Below are 14,071 nucleotides of genomic sequence, written 5' to 3' on the forward strand. Positions count from 1 at the left end.
TTGCCGGTCAAAAAAAAAAAAAAAAAAAAAAAAAAAAAAAAAAAAAAAAAGAGGAAACATAAACGGCTCATAAACATATGGAGTGTCCAGCCTCATTAGTAATCAGGAAATACAAGTTCAAACTACAATGAGAAACCATTCACACCTTCTTGACTGCAAAAACAGGATAATAACAAGAGTTGTCAAGAACAGTCAGTGTTGCTTACTCCCATCTATGACTACTAGAACCTGCAGTTGGCATTATCTAATAAAATCAAAGATGCACACATATTATGACCCAATGTCTACTCTTAGGTATGTACTCCAGTTTAGAGAAACTCTAGAATCTATGTCTAGAGAACAAATATAAGAATGTTCAGAGTGACACAGTTTGTAATAGCAAACAAACAAAAGGAACAACCTACATGTCCATCAACAGGAGATTGGATTAGAAAACTGAAGTACATTGGAATGGAGTAAGCAAACGAATGAATGAATTATAGTTACAGGTAATAACACGGGTGAATCTTAGAAATATAAAAAGTAAGTCACAAGCAAGTACATCCACAAAATTTACAAACATTTATAGCTAAACAATACATTGTTACGGGATACATATATATGGTAAAAATTACAAAGAAAAGTAAGAGAATGATAAACTAAAAATTCAGAATCATGGATTTTTTGAGGAGAGAAGGAAGATGAGAAGATGATTGATGTACACAGGAGACTTCAAAGCAAGTGGTACTTTTTTTTTTTTTTAACTTAAGTCGATTGTTTGCTCTATGGGTACTCATCGTGTTCTGTGTAAAGTACACCTATTTTATAATTTCTTCATGGCTATTGGACATTTAATGAAAAAATTACAAAGAATAAAACAGAAATTCAGGCCTAGAAATATTGGATAGATAATAAATATCAGTTAACTGCCCTTAGGGTTGGAACCAGTGACTCCACTGAGAGATGGTAAAAGTTATAACCTTTGGAGCAGGCAGCAGCACTTGCACAGAGAATCCTAGAAGGGATACGATTTGCAATAGCTGGAGGGAGAAGTAAGGAAAAGAATTCTAGTTGGAAAATGACATGAGCAGGACTCTGAGGAGATCTTGTGTTGGGATCCATGAGTAAGAACAGGCTACTGAATTCATCGATGAGATAGGCAATTTCAACTACGAATTTAACAAACACTAGATTGCCAAGAATTCCAATTTATCTTTTCATTCCATTTAACAGAAAACTAAGTGTGTACTGATTTAAAAAAAAAAAAGCAAAATAAATTTTAGGAGTTCTATAAGTGAAAATGGAGTTCTTTGTCATGTCTCTTCATATCAAGATTTCCAGCCTGAGGACCACACCTTATGAAAATGGGAAATTGGATGCAAAGGCTGTCTGTCCCTCTGTCTCTTGCTCTTGTGCCCCACCCTCTCCAGTTCCCTGCAGCTGAATGTGTTTACCAAACTTGACTGCACAAGAAAGTGCAATGAGAGTGTTCCGGGTCACAAATGGGTTACCTACTAGCCTCAGGAAGAAAGAAGAGGAAAAAAAAAAAAAAAAGAAAAGAAAAGAAAAGAAAAAAGAGGCCATCATTGCAGGGCTTGCTGCTCATACTGTCCAGCTACAGTTACCCACTCCATTAGCCACAGTGACATCTGATGAACTATTAGCCTGGTGAGAAGAGTGACATCTCAGGTCAAGGTGCCTGCCATCTGGTCCTGGCTCCAGGCTCCTGCACTGATGACTTCAAAAGGGTACTTCCAGGAGAGTTTTCTTTGAATTTCTGCACCCCGAATGAGAAGAGAACATTCACATAAACTCACTCCCTAAGTCTGCAAATCCAGAGCTGGCATGATGCTAGGAGACATTCATACAACAGGAAATAAGATTTTGTAAACTTGACAGGCTTTTAAATTGAGGCATACTCTCTGGGCAGCAGATATTGTCCACCCAAACTCTAGGTAAATAATTTGAACCATGGAGGTGAAGAGGCAGGAGGAGGTTGAGTGACGTCTCAAAGCCACTCAACAATAGTACAGAGTGCTGGAAGAGAAATACTGTTGTTTGTCTTCGAAAGGAGAAATGCAGTACCTTGACTATTTAGTCTCTGCTGCACTGGCTGAGGCTACAGCAATGCCTTGTTTACACCAAAGAATCAGAAAGGCCATACTGCGGCATGTCTCCAGGAGGAGGCAAGTCCAGGTGATGGTGTGGTACGTATGTGGAAATGGCAGGAAGCATACTGTGATAGAAAACTGTAGGGGCTATGAAGTGTTGCCTTCTTTGGATGAAGCCAGCAAATGTGAAGATTAAGGTTTACTTTGCAACATAGTATTTCCAAATCTGTATCCTGGCTGTATTCCCACAGCCAAGATAGTTCGTTTATTTTGGATAGAACCATGTAGATTTTGAAGTTAGAGACAGCCCACAAAGGAGCAGTCTTTCTTGGAGAAAAGAGATGAGGTGATTACAGTAGCAGAAAAATGAAGATATTGAAAAGAAGAATTGTGGTTTCACTGTCTTAGTCACCAATAGGCAGCCAAGTTAAGCCCATGCACTTCCCAGTGAGGCTTCCTAGGCTTGAATTTCAGCTCCGCTTCTTGCTAGCTGATTAGCATTAGGCGAATCATGTCTCAGTTTTCTCATCTGTAAAAAGGGGTATTGATAGAATCAATCTCACAGAGTTCTATAATGGTCAATTGGATTAATATGTGTAAAACACACAAAAAATTATCTAGAAAGTAATAGGTGCTTCATAGGTATCACTTATTGCTATCAGTAAAATTTTCAAAAAATGTAATTTCATTTTTTAAAGGGTCACCCAATTTCTCCTTAGTTTACTCTGTTTGGATCTGGTTTCCTTGTTGGCTTCATTACCATTTATGTTTTTGAGAAAGAAGGTCTTCAGCCTCCTAATATTTTGCCTAGTTTAAAGCCATGTAATAATGGGATTATCCAGTAAATAATTCTCCAGACCCACATTCAATTAATGAGTAGAAATTCTGTGAGGGAATTGAAATACTATGATCAGTTAGACATTTGCAGGGAGAAAGATGTGAATTTTATTTGCTTAAAAAAAACCCCAAACCCAGCCAACTTGGTTTAATCAGCTGTTTGCCTCCAGGCACTCAGCCGGCCTCTGACTGAGGTGTCAGAAAAGTGAGCCTGAAGTGGCTGAGAGGAAAGAAGAGCGTCCATCGGATTACAGATCAGACAGAAACACCCCCTGCCCCTCATCTTCTCCTCTCTAAGACACACACAAAGCTCTTTATTTATTTTATACTTAAAATGTCAAAGGCGCTTGGGGGTGGGCCTCCAGGCTGGGGATTGGCAGACCACACTCCTGGGCTGACATAATAAAAGTCCACCATGTGGCTGTGTGATTCACACAGTGTGTGCATGTCACCAGTAACCGATGGGCCTTGGCAGGCAGCCTCCTACTGGCTTGGGAACAAATAACGGACTTGCATGTCCTCTAGTAGCAGAAGACTATGATGCATACTGCTTCAATATCCATGCACTGTGAGGGTGCAAAAGCAAAAGGCTCATCCTGTGGGGCGAACATCCAAACACCACTACTTCAACATAGGGACAGCGAAGTCCAGACCAGCAACAAAAGACTGTAGGACAAGGAGCTTACAGCAGGGTTTTACTACTCCTGTATGATCATAAGGAGAACAAACCCAAAAAGCATCTACAGAGAAAAGACAGGACATTAAATTTTTTGTTTACTTACCTGTTGACATGGCCGCTAAGCATCCTATGGTCTATACTTAACATAGCTAGTCTTACGAGCCAAAAAGACTCGATTAGAAAACAAGGCCTACATCTGCTCTTTCCATGACCTGCAGTTTTAAGGCCCTCATTTCATCAGACTGATTTGGGAAATGAGTACAGTTTTACAATTTCAGGATTCTATGCTTTCTATAAGAGTTCTGTTACTGAGTTAAATGCTGCTCAGCCACAGGGCAAATGTGCTCAGAGCATCAGTCACCTGATTTGAGGGATAACTTCATTGTTTTTGAGCCACTTCACTTACTTTCTTTGGTAGCTCCTCAAGCGGAAGAACTCCCATTTTCTTCTTTCTATAATGAGGAGGAGGTGATTGGAGACTTAGTGTTAATTCTATTCTTTGCTTTTAGCTAATGAAGGAATATTTGCCAGTATAGAACTAACAGTGATACAGAAATTTTTTAAAAATGGGTATATCAAAATAGACAAGTGAAACTTATTAGTTTTTATACAATCTATTACTGGTAAAAAAAAAAAAAAGTTTCCTACTCTTTCCATAAGGCTCAGCTTTAATAGCTAACTTAGAAGTTTAAAATATATAATAAGGTGTACTATATTTGCAAACTCCTTGACTGCAGTTAAGCATATTGAATATTCTGTACTTGGTATTTTGAAGGTTAGCAGAGAAACAGAATAAATATTACTAATCCTCAGAGACAGCCTCATTGGGGAAGTAGACTTAAGTATAAAATTCAACTAGCAAAAAATTCCAAAGCAACATTCTGACCCACAGGATGAGTACACTTAAATTTAGAAAAGTTGGAAAATTTATTTCATTCTTCCTACTATTGCACTATTTAGAAGAAAAGGTATTGATTATTAAATGATAACAAAGAAAATAGAAGAGCTGGGTTGATTATCTTACTTTTGTAAGATTACGGTAAGGAAGGTAGCAAGGAATATGGTCAAAAGTTTACTGATTTGTCCAAGTTCAAACAGCAACTCACTGCCATTATGTGCCAAAAGTAAGACACAAGCTTTTAAACATCCAGTCCGCTGTGGTTTTTACCTGACACCACTCTGTGTCCTGCTTTCTGTGGGGGAGAAACTAATAATCACACCGAAAACCAGGAAGTATTATTTTGGTAGACTGCTCATTCTGTGGCAGAAATGTATATTCCAGTCCATGAAAAGAAATGACTATTAGGCTTTATTCTCAAGTTTATAGTACTGAAAAAACAACTGCTATATTTTTTCCTGGGGAAAAGTATCCTAATTCTGACCTTCTTCAAGCTGCAGTATAATTCCAGAGGGATCAATGAAGGGGAAAGAAAAAACTGATGAAGTCTTAGTGGTGATTGCAGTTATAGATTAATCCTAACAGGAAGCAAACACCTCTCCTCCCAGGAGGCCCAATATAGTCAACTGATAAGTGGGGTCACTATTTATGAGCATGGCGGATTTTTCCCATTGCAATAAATATTTTAATTATTTTAAGTGAAACACTCTTTTTCTTGGTTGGAAGCTTAAAAAGTAAGTACTGTCCTGCCATTTCCCCATGTTGGCGATGTGGGCAATCCTCTCCTATTCTCACCACTGTTTCACACGGCAATCTGTCTTGCCCTAAAATCATAATGGGAAAATGATACACACAGATAAAAAAGCATTTCACATATGCAAACTTGCAAGACCCCACATGGGGAAAGAACGGGCCAAAGGAGTAGTTAGCAGCATGGCCCCAGAACAATTTCATTTCCATCTGTTTTATGTGGTGGCTTTCCACATAGTATTTCATTTGAAACTAATAAATTTAGAAAACACTTACACAAGGGCCGGCCCGGTGGCGCACTGGATAAGTGCGCCGCTTGGGAAGCGCGGCGGTGCTCCCGCCCGAGGGTTCGGATCCCACATACGGACCGGTTCCCGCTCACTGGCTGAGCGAGGCGCGGGGGCAACCCCGAGGGTTGCGGTCCCGTTGCCGGTCCCCGGTCCGGTACGGGGGCAACACTGAGGGTTGCGATCCGTTGCCGGACACGGAAAAAGACAAAAAAAAAAAAAGATTTTTCTATTTCTGTAAAAACATTTAGTGGATCAGCGGTCTTTATTTTTAAGATCCTGCTATATTTTAGAAACCCATATGAACTATGTGAAGACTATTATTTGAACAGTACCTAAAATTTTTGAAGTCAATATTTTTCTATTTCAAAAAAAAGAAAGATATTTAAAACAAAATCTCCAAAATGAAAATACACACGACCTTGTTCTATTTTTTTTAATAAAATAAAATAAAACACCTGTTTTATGAAAAACAAAAACATGGGATATGTTCTTTAAAAACCACAATTTTTAGATCTGTTAACATAGAGTATGTAAAATAAAAGGAGTGTCTATAACCTGTGATTTCCTTTTAAATGTTAAAATGTGGGCTAGGAGCACAATAATGATGTGATTTCTATTTTTGTATAAGATGACAAATTCTCATTCTAGAGCACACTACCAAGTGTCATAAAACATGTCAAACATGTAAATCTACTATGAAAGCCATTAGCACACAGTCTTTGTGAAACCATTGCGTCATGAAAGCAAAAGAACTAATTTGTTACATGACAGCCAAATAATCAATTTCCTTAAAAAAAAAAAAAATCCCTGTTTTTTGACTGATGATATTGTCATAATACAAGGGTACTTCAAAAAGTTTATGGACAAGTAGAATTAAAAGATAATACAAATCTTTCCATGAATTTTTTGAAGTACCCTCATAAATGATATTAAAACACTGATGTCAGTTTTTAAGGTGAGATAATAGTACCGTGGTTATGTCAAAAAGTTCATGTCTTTTAGCAATATACTCTGAAATATTCACAGATGACATTATACGAAGTCTGAGATTTGCTTCAAAATAGGGGCATGGAGGTGAGGAGAAAGTAGGGGTATAAATTAGGCAAGATTTGCTATGGATTGTTAAATGTTGAGGCTAAATAAAAGTATATGAGGTTTCTTATACATCCGCCTCTAGTTTTGTACGTATTTGAAATTTTTAATACTAAAACTTTTTTAAGGATTCTGTTTTAAGGACTGCAAGCAAAAAGGAGTAGTCTTGATGCACTCTGAGACGCAGCAAGAGATCATTCAGAAATTATTTTACATCTGCCTACTCCCTGGTTTAGGCAGCCAACAAAATTGGGCTTTAGCCCCCCTAATGTAACTACTGTATTACTCTACAAAGTGAAGCTACTGCTTCATCCAATTCTGTAATTAGGCCTAGACTATGCACATTTGGAGTCTTCGATTAATGTGTTACCAACAACACACTGTATTTTTAATCAGGGTCCCTTTCCACCTACATCCCTATCACATAATACTTCTAGACTACTCTGCTGCATTGTCCTGGTAGTACGTGTTTAGAAATCACAAGTGGACTTTAATATTATTTTTAGCCAAATACAAACAAAAAGTTAGATGTGGTGCAAAAGTAAGCAGACCATATACTTCAGAGCCATTAGCACTGTCTGTAAACACAGAAGCATGCCCCCTATGAACACTGTCTTGGGAAATCAGAGGTTACAGCTGAGAATGAGCATAGCAGCCATGCCTGCTTTTACCAAAACTGATACACTTCTATTACCTACTTTCTACAGAACTAAAAAGTGAAACAACTGAAAACAGAAATTCCACACCATAGAAAAGAAAATCTCCAATTCTTAAAAAAAAAATTAAGTATGAAAAAGTAGTCTGGTGATTGGAGTGCTTAGAGTTTTTGAACTAAGTTAACTAGCGTTTTTAATCCATAGTTTGCTGCCACAGGGACCACCAAAAAGTCAGAGTGTGGAGGGAAAATTACCACTGCTTAAATACTTTCTAGACTTTAGGTACTGTGCCAGGCACCTCAGACACAAACCTTACAATCTAGGTTTTATTATCCCCACTTTAGAGATGAGAAAGTTGAGAGTCGTGGAGGTTACGTAACTTGCCCAAGGTGACTTACTTAAGGGGTATATTCAGAATTTCAAGAAGATTTTGACCCCATGGGTGTTTTCAAAACCATTTGCCTTCCAGCCTATTGACATAGTCCTGAATATTTCATAATACACAGAAAAACGGGATTTACAGAAGTCCTTTTAAATGCTTAGAATTCCAATAAAATAATCCTATAAATATATAGGTGTACATCACATATGTACTCTTCCACTTTACTGATGAATCAATTTCTACCTAGCCTGGTCTAAATAAAGTTAATTGAATTCCATATTTTAACTGGAAGGAGACAGCAGCTAAAAAGTCAGAAGACTAATTTAACTGGTCACTCCTCCTATTTTCACGTTGGAAAGATAATTGCTTAAAACTGAATTCTCCCTGGACTTCAACTAGCAGTAACTCAGGCCAGAACATGCTCTCCTGTCATAGTCTATCTCCTCCAAGTGTGGGGGAGTTCTGTCTCATAACAGATCATTAAAGACATGGTGTGCCATTTGCTAGGATTTCACTCTTTCTCTTTTACCTCTTATAAAAGAAGAAACTTTAGTTTAAAGATTAGTTTTTTTTTTCTTTTTTCTAGACTTGGGTATAGCAACCAGCATTGGTTGTATTAAAATCAGGAGAAACCTCAATCAAAAAGCCTCTCTCGGAAGGCAGGCTTTCTTGTTAATATGCACCAACATGAAAGGCTTTCTTTTCATCCTATACAACTACAGTGTGTGTAAATTGCAGGGGGCTCATTGGCATAAATCTCGGCTGCGACCTCTGAGGTAAACTGGATTTACATTACTTTCTGACAAGAATTAAATGAAGGCCTTGTGGATATATGATCAGCCTTCTAGGCTGCAACAGATGGGCATGAATGTGCTCCCTAGGAAAACTATCAGTGACATCTGTGTCCTCCAAATTCTGGTGGTCTCAGCCAATTAACAGGGGGAGAAGAGGTGGGGGTTGGGAGGCCGCAGCACAGCCCCCAGCCAAAGCCGAGGCAGAAGTGTTTGTGTTTGGAGATGGGATCAGGCTGGCCCGCAGCAGCGAGGTTAGCACTTTATTGTTATCATTCAAATGGAGAATGTGGCTTACAAGCTATTTGTATACCACAGTGAGGATAATATGATTTTTCTCATTTGACCGGAGGAGATGGCCCTCTCTTGCAGCTGATATCATATTTCAGCTCGATCTCTTTGAGATGGGTGTTTACTTTTGTCTCTTCCAAGGCAGGCTGGTGCTGCTGCTGTCTGGCAGTTTCTGTACTGCATTCACGTGTCACAAAGCAGGTGAACTCTAAGACAAAACAGTCTTTCCCCAAAACATTCTTCCTCAAAATCTACTTCATTCTTCCTCCAAGGGTGGTGTTTACTGATTTTACAAGGAAATCAAACTCAAGGTTTCCTGGTTAAAATAAAGTCAAGAGAAATTACATCGGAGATCTTTAATGAAGCGATGGAGGATTCCTTGAAAAGACAGCACGATGAACATGAACTCTACTGTCTGAACTTACCAGATTTCAGCATGTCAATCCGCCTGTGTTTAACATGCAGGCAGAAGGAAAACCAAAAAACTGAAGCAGAGGATGAGATCCCTCTCTGGCACCTCTCTCCTTTTCTGCATTCTCTCAGCTCATTTACTTGGACTGTGTAGGGCAAGGGACCAGGCCTGGGGAGCTGAAGGGATGAGAGGGGAGACGAGAACGAACACTTGCTTGCTCAGTACCAGGAGGAAGCAGGGGAGGCATTCTTAGGTATCCCAGGTACTGTGTCTTGAAGGCCCTATAAATTCTGGTTCTACCCCTGGGTATACTGGCTATGAGACAATGGGCAAGTTACTTAGCTTCTTTGTGCCTCGCTTTCCTCATCGGAAAAATTGAGCTAACAGTAGTATCTACCTTTTAGTGAGAATAAAATGACACGACACATGGCAAGTGATTCTGATGTTGCTGTGAGGGCTATTTTTATCTTGATTTTACAGTGAGGAGTATTAAAGGCCCAAGAACAGAGTCCGGAACCTCTAAACTAGTTTTTCAAAATGAAAGGCATTATGTTATACTAATTTTTGAAAATTCAGAAAACTGATTTTTTTAAAGAAGCAATTATCATTGCTTTTAGAAGCCCGAGGTTATGCTTTAAACTGACATCTTTCCTGTAATGTACAAGATTTTGAAATTATGATTTGCTAATCTGGATATTTCTAAATTATAAAATAGGCTGTCAAGAGGCAAGTAAAATAATATATTTTGACCAAAAAAAAAAAAAAAAAGAAATTAAGCTGTTTGTTTTAACTCCCTTTTCCTAATTGCAGGAATGGAAGTGGGTAGCTTGTTCTGTCCCAAGTTGGTTATTATATTTAATAACGAATTTTCTAGAAGTTTTAGAACCCAGTGGTTAATTGTGGTAGTTTGGATGTAAACTGTTTACCCCTTTGTCCTAGGTGTTGTTTAAAACACAGTAATTCCACATAATCATTCCTTACAACAACAACCACCACCAAAGGAAGACAAGAAGGGCAAATAGAATCGTCTTGACAAGAGAAGCTACTGTCTAAGCTGTAAGTGTTCATCTTGCTAGATTTTGAAAGTAAATTTTCACATTTGAATATTTATTCTCTTATTTTCTGCTCTGTATGATTTTCTCACAATCCAATTATAAGAACTTTTGCAACTTGAGCCTCAGCACAGTTTAAGATTGATTCTAGAGCAAGCCAAATTATTGGTCAACAAAGAGGTCACTTGCTCTTTCTCCACAGTACTCATGTGCTGGCTTGAGAAATCCATAGACTCAACAGTGAGGGTGAAAACAATTGTAGGCACAATCTTTGTACAAATTGTGAAGTTTTTTTTTGTTATTATTAAGCTGCAATACCAAATATAAGTTTGTCTTGTTCTGTTGATACCAATATTATTATGTCGAGCAATGAAGAACAGAGAGGCCTTTAGCCACACAGAGATTCAGAAGAGAATCACCACTGAACAAAAGCACCTGTTGTTTCGTTCTTGTAATGACCTTAGAAGTGACCAGTTAGCTGCCTCCCCACCCCCTCCCCCACTCTTCCTTAGGCTTTTCCCAACACTACCATCTCACACATCATTATTGGATGTAAAAGGAGAATAATTGAGGAGAAGATCAATAAATTTAAAAGCTCTTTAAGGAAAGACATAATGAATTTGGTACAGCACATATTTTTAGATCAAAGATGCCTTTGAAGTGACAAAACCCTAATCCATAAACTATTGAAGCACTTCCTTTCTCTCCCACACTGCTTGTTGTCAAATAAAATGCAAGTTAAGGAAATTATCTTTATCTCAAAATGGCCAAAAGAAGCCATCACCTAATGACAGCCTTGTCACGAGCGACAATTGGGGAAATTGTCAGGAAGGCAAGGCCTAACAAGCAGAGGAGTGGGCTTGCTGTTTGCACTAATCTGGCCATGCAGCCCCCACACACAATCCCAGTCAGCTTGCTGTGTGAAACAGCTAAGGCTTTGTCAGTCTTAACAGGGACTGGAAAGAGCACTCTTTCATGAATATGTATTGCCATCCCTCCGTGTCTACAGAGACAAACTCTTCAAAACTGAGATATAAAACACACACACACACACGCACACACACCACTGACAAAAAAACCAAGAAGACCTAAGCTACTCAGCTGAGTGTAGTGAAATGCTAGTAACTAATGAAAGATCACGCGTTAGAAATCAAGCCGGAGGCACTCGATTCCACGTGTTTGCTGGGACCTTTATTTCCCAACAATTGAGATGAAAACTTAAGGAGGCTTTCTATCTTTGGGAACCATGGGTAGGGACCCAAAGATGCTACCCATCATTACATGGGTTGCAAATCACACGCCTTATAATGAATTCACCTTCCCAATGCTAAACACATTCTGAAATTCTAATACTAAAATAAAAATAACTTTCAACTAAGTGCATGCGCAGTTTTAAGACACTGATCAAATCTCATAGTGACTTCCTATGAAGTAGTAAAAACATGATATGGAAAATAATGATGAAGATATAGCATTTTCTAACATTGAGCAGAAGGACATTGTGCAGGGGAAAAGTAAAAATCACAAATAAGGAATTTTAAAAAATTGCAATAGGTGGAAAATCTACTCTGCTATCCTGTGTTTGTTTTAAAAAGTCCATATTATATGTATATCCTTTTCTACAAGGATGAATTATTTTACAGCACCCCTGGGAATAGATCAAGTAAGATATTTTTGAAAGATTGAACTTCAATTTTTCTAATGTTGAAATTTAATTTAGTTTAAATATATATGGGTGTGTGTATATACATGTATATTTACTTCATTTTTCATAGAAGCAGATATATAAAGCAGGAAAGTATAAAGTTGCTTCTCTTTCTTTTTCTTCTGATATGATAAAGTTTGGTTTCCCACTGTGTGAGAGACAAAGCTCAGTTTTAAGGGTGTTCAATATTACGCAATGTTTGCCGTAGACATTTACATTTCATTAGCATATTGTGCTCAAAATGAAATCCAGCACTGAATGCTCCCAGCACTAAAGCTAATCCGCTTTAAAGAGCTGCAGGCTACATTACATGTGGCCACAGCAGCAGTTGTACCATTTCTGCATCACTTTGAAGACGATGAACAGAGTTCTCTTGTGCATCTGTACCCAGCCTCATAAACCACTGCTTTCTGTGCTGCGAAATCCTTCTGTTTTCATCAAGGAGAATTACGAGAAGGCCTAAATCCAAGTTACCATTCTGAAAGCTGGACTGCACTTGAAGAGGAGATATTATGCTGATTTCACTTTTTCCTAAGTGTCTTTCCACAATCTTTTCAATTAAGATTAAAATGAACTGTATCCAAGTGTTTTTGGTCCTTTGATTAAGACCAAATGCTAACCACATCTTCTGTCTAGGGAATCTGGTCCCAGAAAACCAGGGGAAAGAAATCAGTGACGTCATGGGCCTTTTATCCTTTACCCTTATTTTTACAGGAAAGCATTAAACATTTAGATGCAGTAATTCGTAGGCAGCTCACTTTCCCACAGACAAAGACAACTCAACTGATGATATTGAACTAAGCAGCAGATAGATAATGCCATGATCCAGTTTCAACAAAATATAGCAGATTAAAATTGTGCAACATAGCAGAAAATTTATGCAATTTTTGAGTTAAAAACAAAAGAAATTGTAAAGTCCATTATTCTACAGATGACATTCCCTTAATAGTGTTTAGATTTTTAAAAAAAGGAAATTGCTATATTATAAATAAGACTGGTTTGTTTTTCTTATTTTGTGGTAGCTAATTTATAAACAAATAATTGGTTTATGAATTGTTTGTAATTTTGAAAATAATTATAGTGTATACATTTCTGTTGAAGACGTCCATTATACTGTTCAATGTTGTTTTACTTAAAGTCCCACATAGTAAATTCTCCTATGATCTCAGAGCAATAGATGGTTTGATTTTCATATTAAATGGGTATATTTCTTTTTATTTAGTTATGAACACCTGAACCTCATCATATTGTTCCTTTTTGCCTTTACTACCAGGAAACTCAGAGCCAGATTTTGTGCTCAGTTCCAGGGGTGTCCCTCACTCAGATAATCTTGTGCAAACTATCTAACCTAGACCCTTTGTTATTTGGTGTTTACATTTTTTACCCTTGGTTTAATACTTCTAGATATATCTGTGTCTCTCATTGTAAGTAGTTTCAAATATTTTTGAAGATGCGTGCAGGTTAAAGTTCATTTCATGATAGTGCTCCTTGGTTAATTTGGCCATTTTCTTCATAAGCATACGCTAGAGAGGCTTCATGGCACAGTGGAAAGAGCTCAGGGTTTGGAGTTAAATAGGTTTGCGTACTATAAGGCAGGCATTTTTTGCCTGCTCTCCTGGAGTACCCATGAGGCAGGTGACCAGTTATTTATGTATTTCTATTCCTCTGGGCCACTTCGGCACTTTCAGAAATTAAACTAAAACTTTGCTGTGAGTTTTCATGCTGTGCCTCCTTTAACACTGGCAATACCTAAACTCAGGCTGAAGTCTCATTTATAATTAATGTAATTGTCTACGTGTTCTTATTTTCCCCTTATTTACAAGGTAAAAAACACTCTGAAGGATTTTATTGCAGCCATCCAGACACTAGCAAATAGCATTCTCAGATGGTGTGCCTCCTTCTGTGTCTGTGCTACTCTAAAAGTTATGAAAGCATCTCTTCTGTGGGATTTTCCTATTTTCTTTTACACTTTTTCCTAATTGTTTAGTGTCACCTTCTTCCCACACTTCTAATTTGAACAAGGTAGGAAGTAGATAGTAGGGTATATTTACAATTGTTTAAGATATTTTACTCAAAAGTGGTCTTTCAAGAAAAAAAAAACTGTGTACATATACTTTAGAATTTAAAAAAAGACATAAAATAGTTT

The 14,071-nt window shown here is 37.8% G+C and overlaps 1 protein-coding gene across 1 annotated transcript in view; it reads right to left on the reverse strand.

Annotated features, from left to right (window-relative positions):
- ALPK1 (alpha-kinase 1) overlaps positions 1–2,125 on the reverse strand; it is a 73,072-nt gene extending 70,947 nt beyond the window's left edge. Inside the window, exon 1 of the mRNA XM_008567228.1 lies at positions 2,065–2,125. The gene's annotated coding sequence lies outside the window, so the exon portion shown is untranslated. The remainder of the gene's footprint in view (positions 1–2,064) is intronic.
- Between the last annotated feature and the right edge of the window lie 11,946 nt (positions 2,126–14,071).

This window comes from Galeopterus variegatus, unplaced genomic scaffold (assembly GCF_000696425.1).
Source record: "Galeopterus variegatus unplaced genomic scaffold, G_variegatus-3.0.2 Scaffold2, whole genome shotgun sequence".
Lineage (NCBI taxonomy): Eukaryota > Metazoa > Chordata > Mammalia > Dermoptera > Cynocephalidae > Galeopterus > Galeopterus variegatus.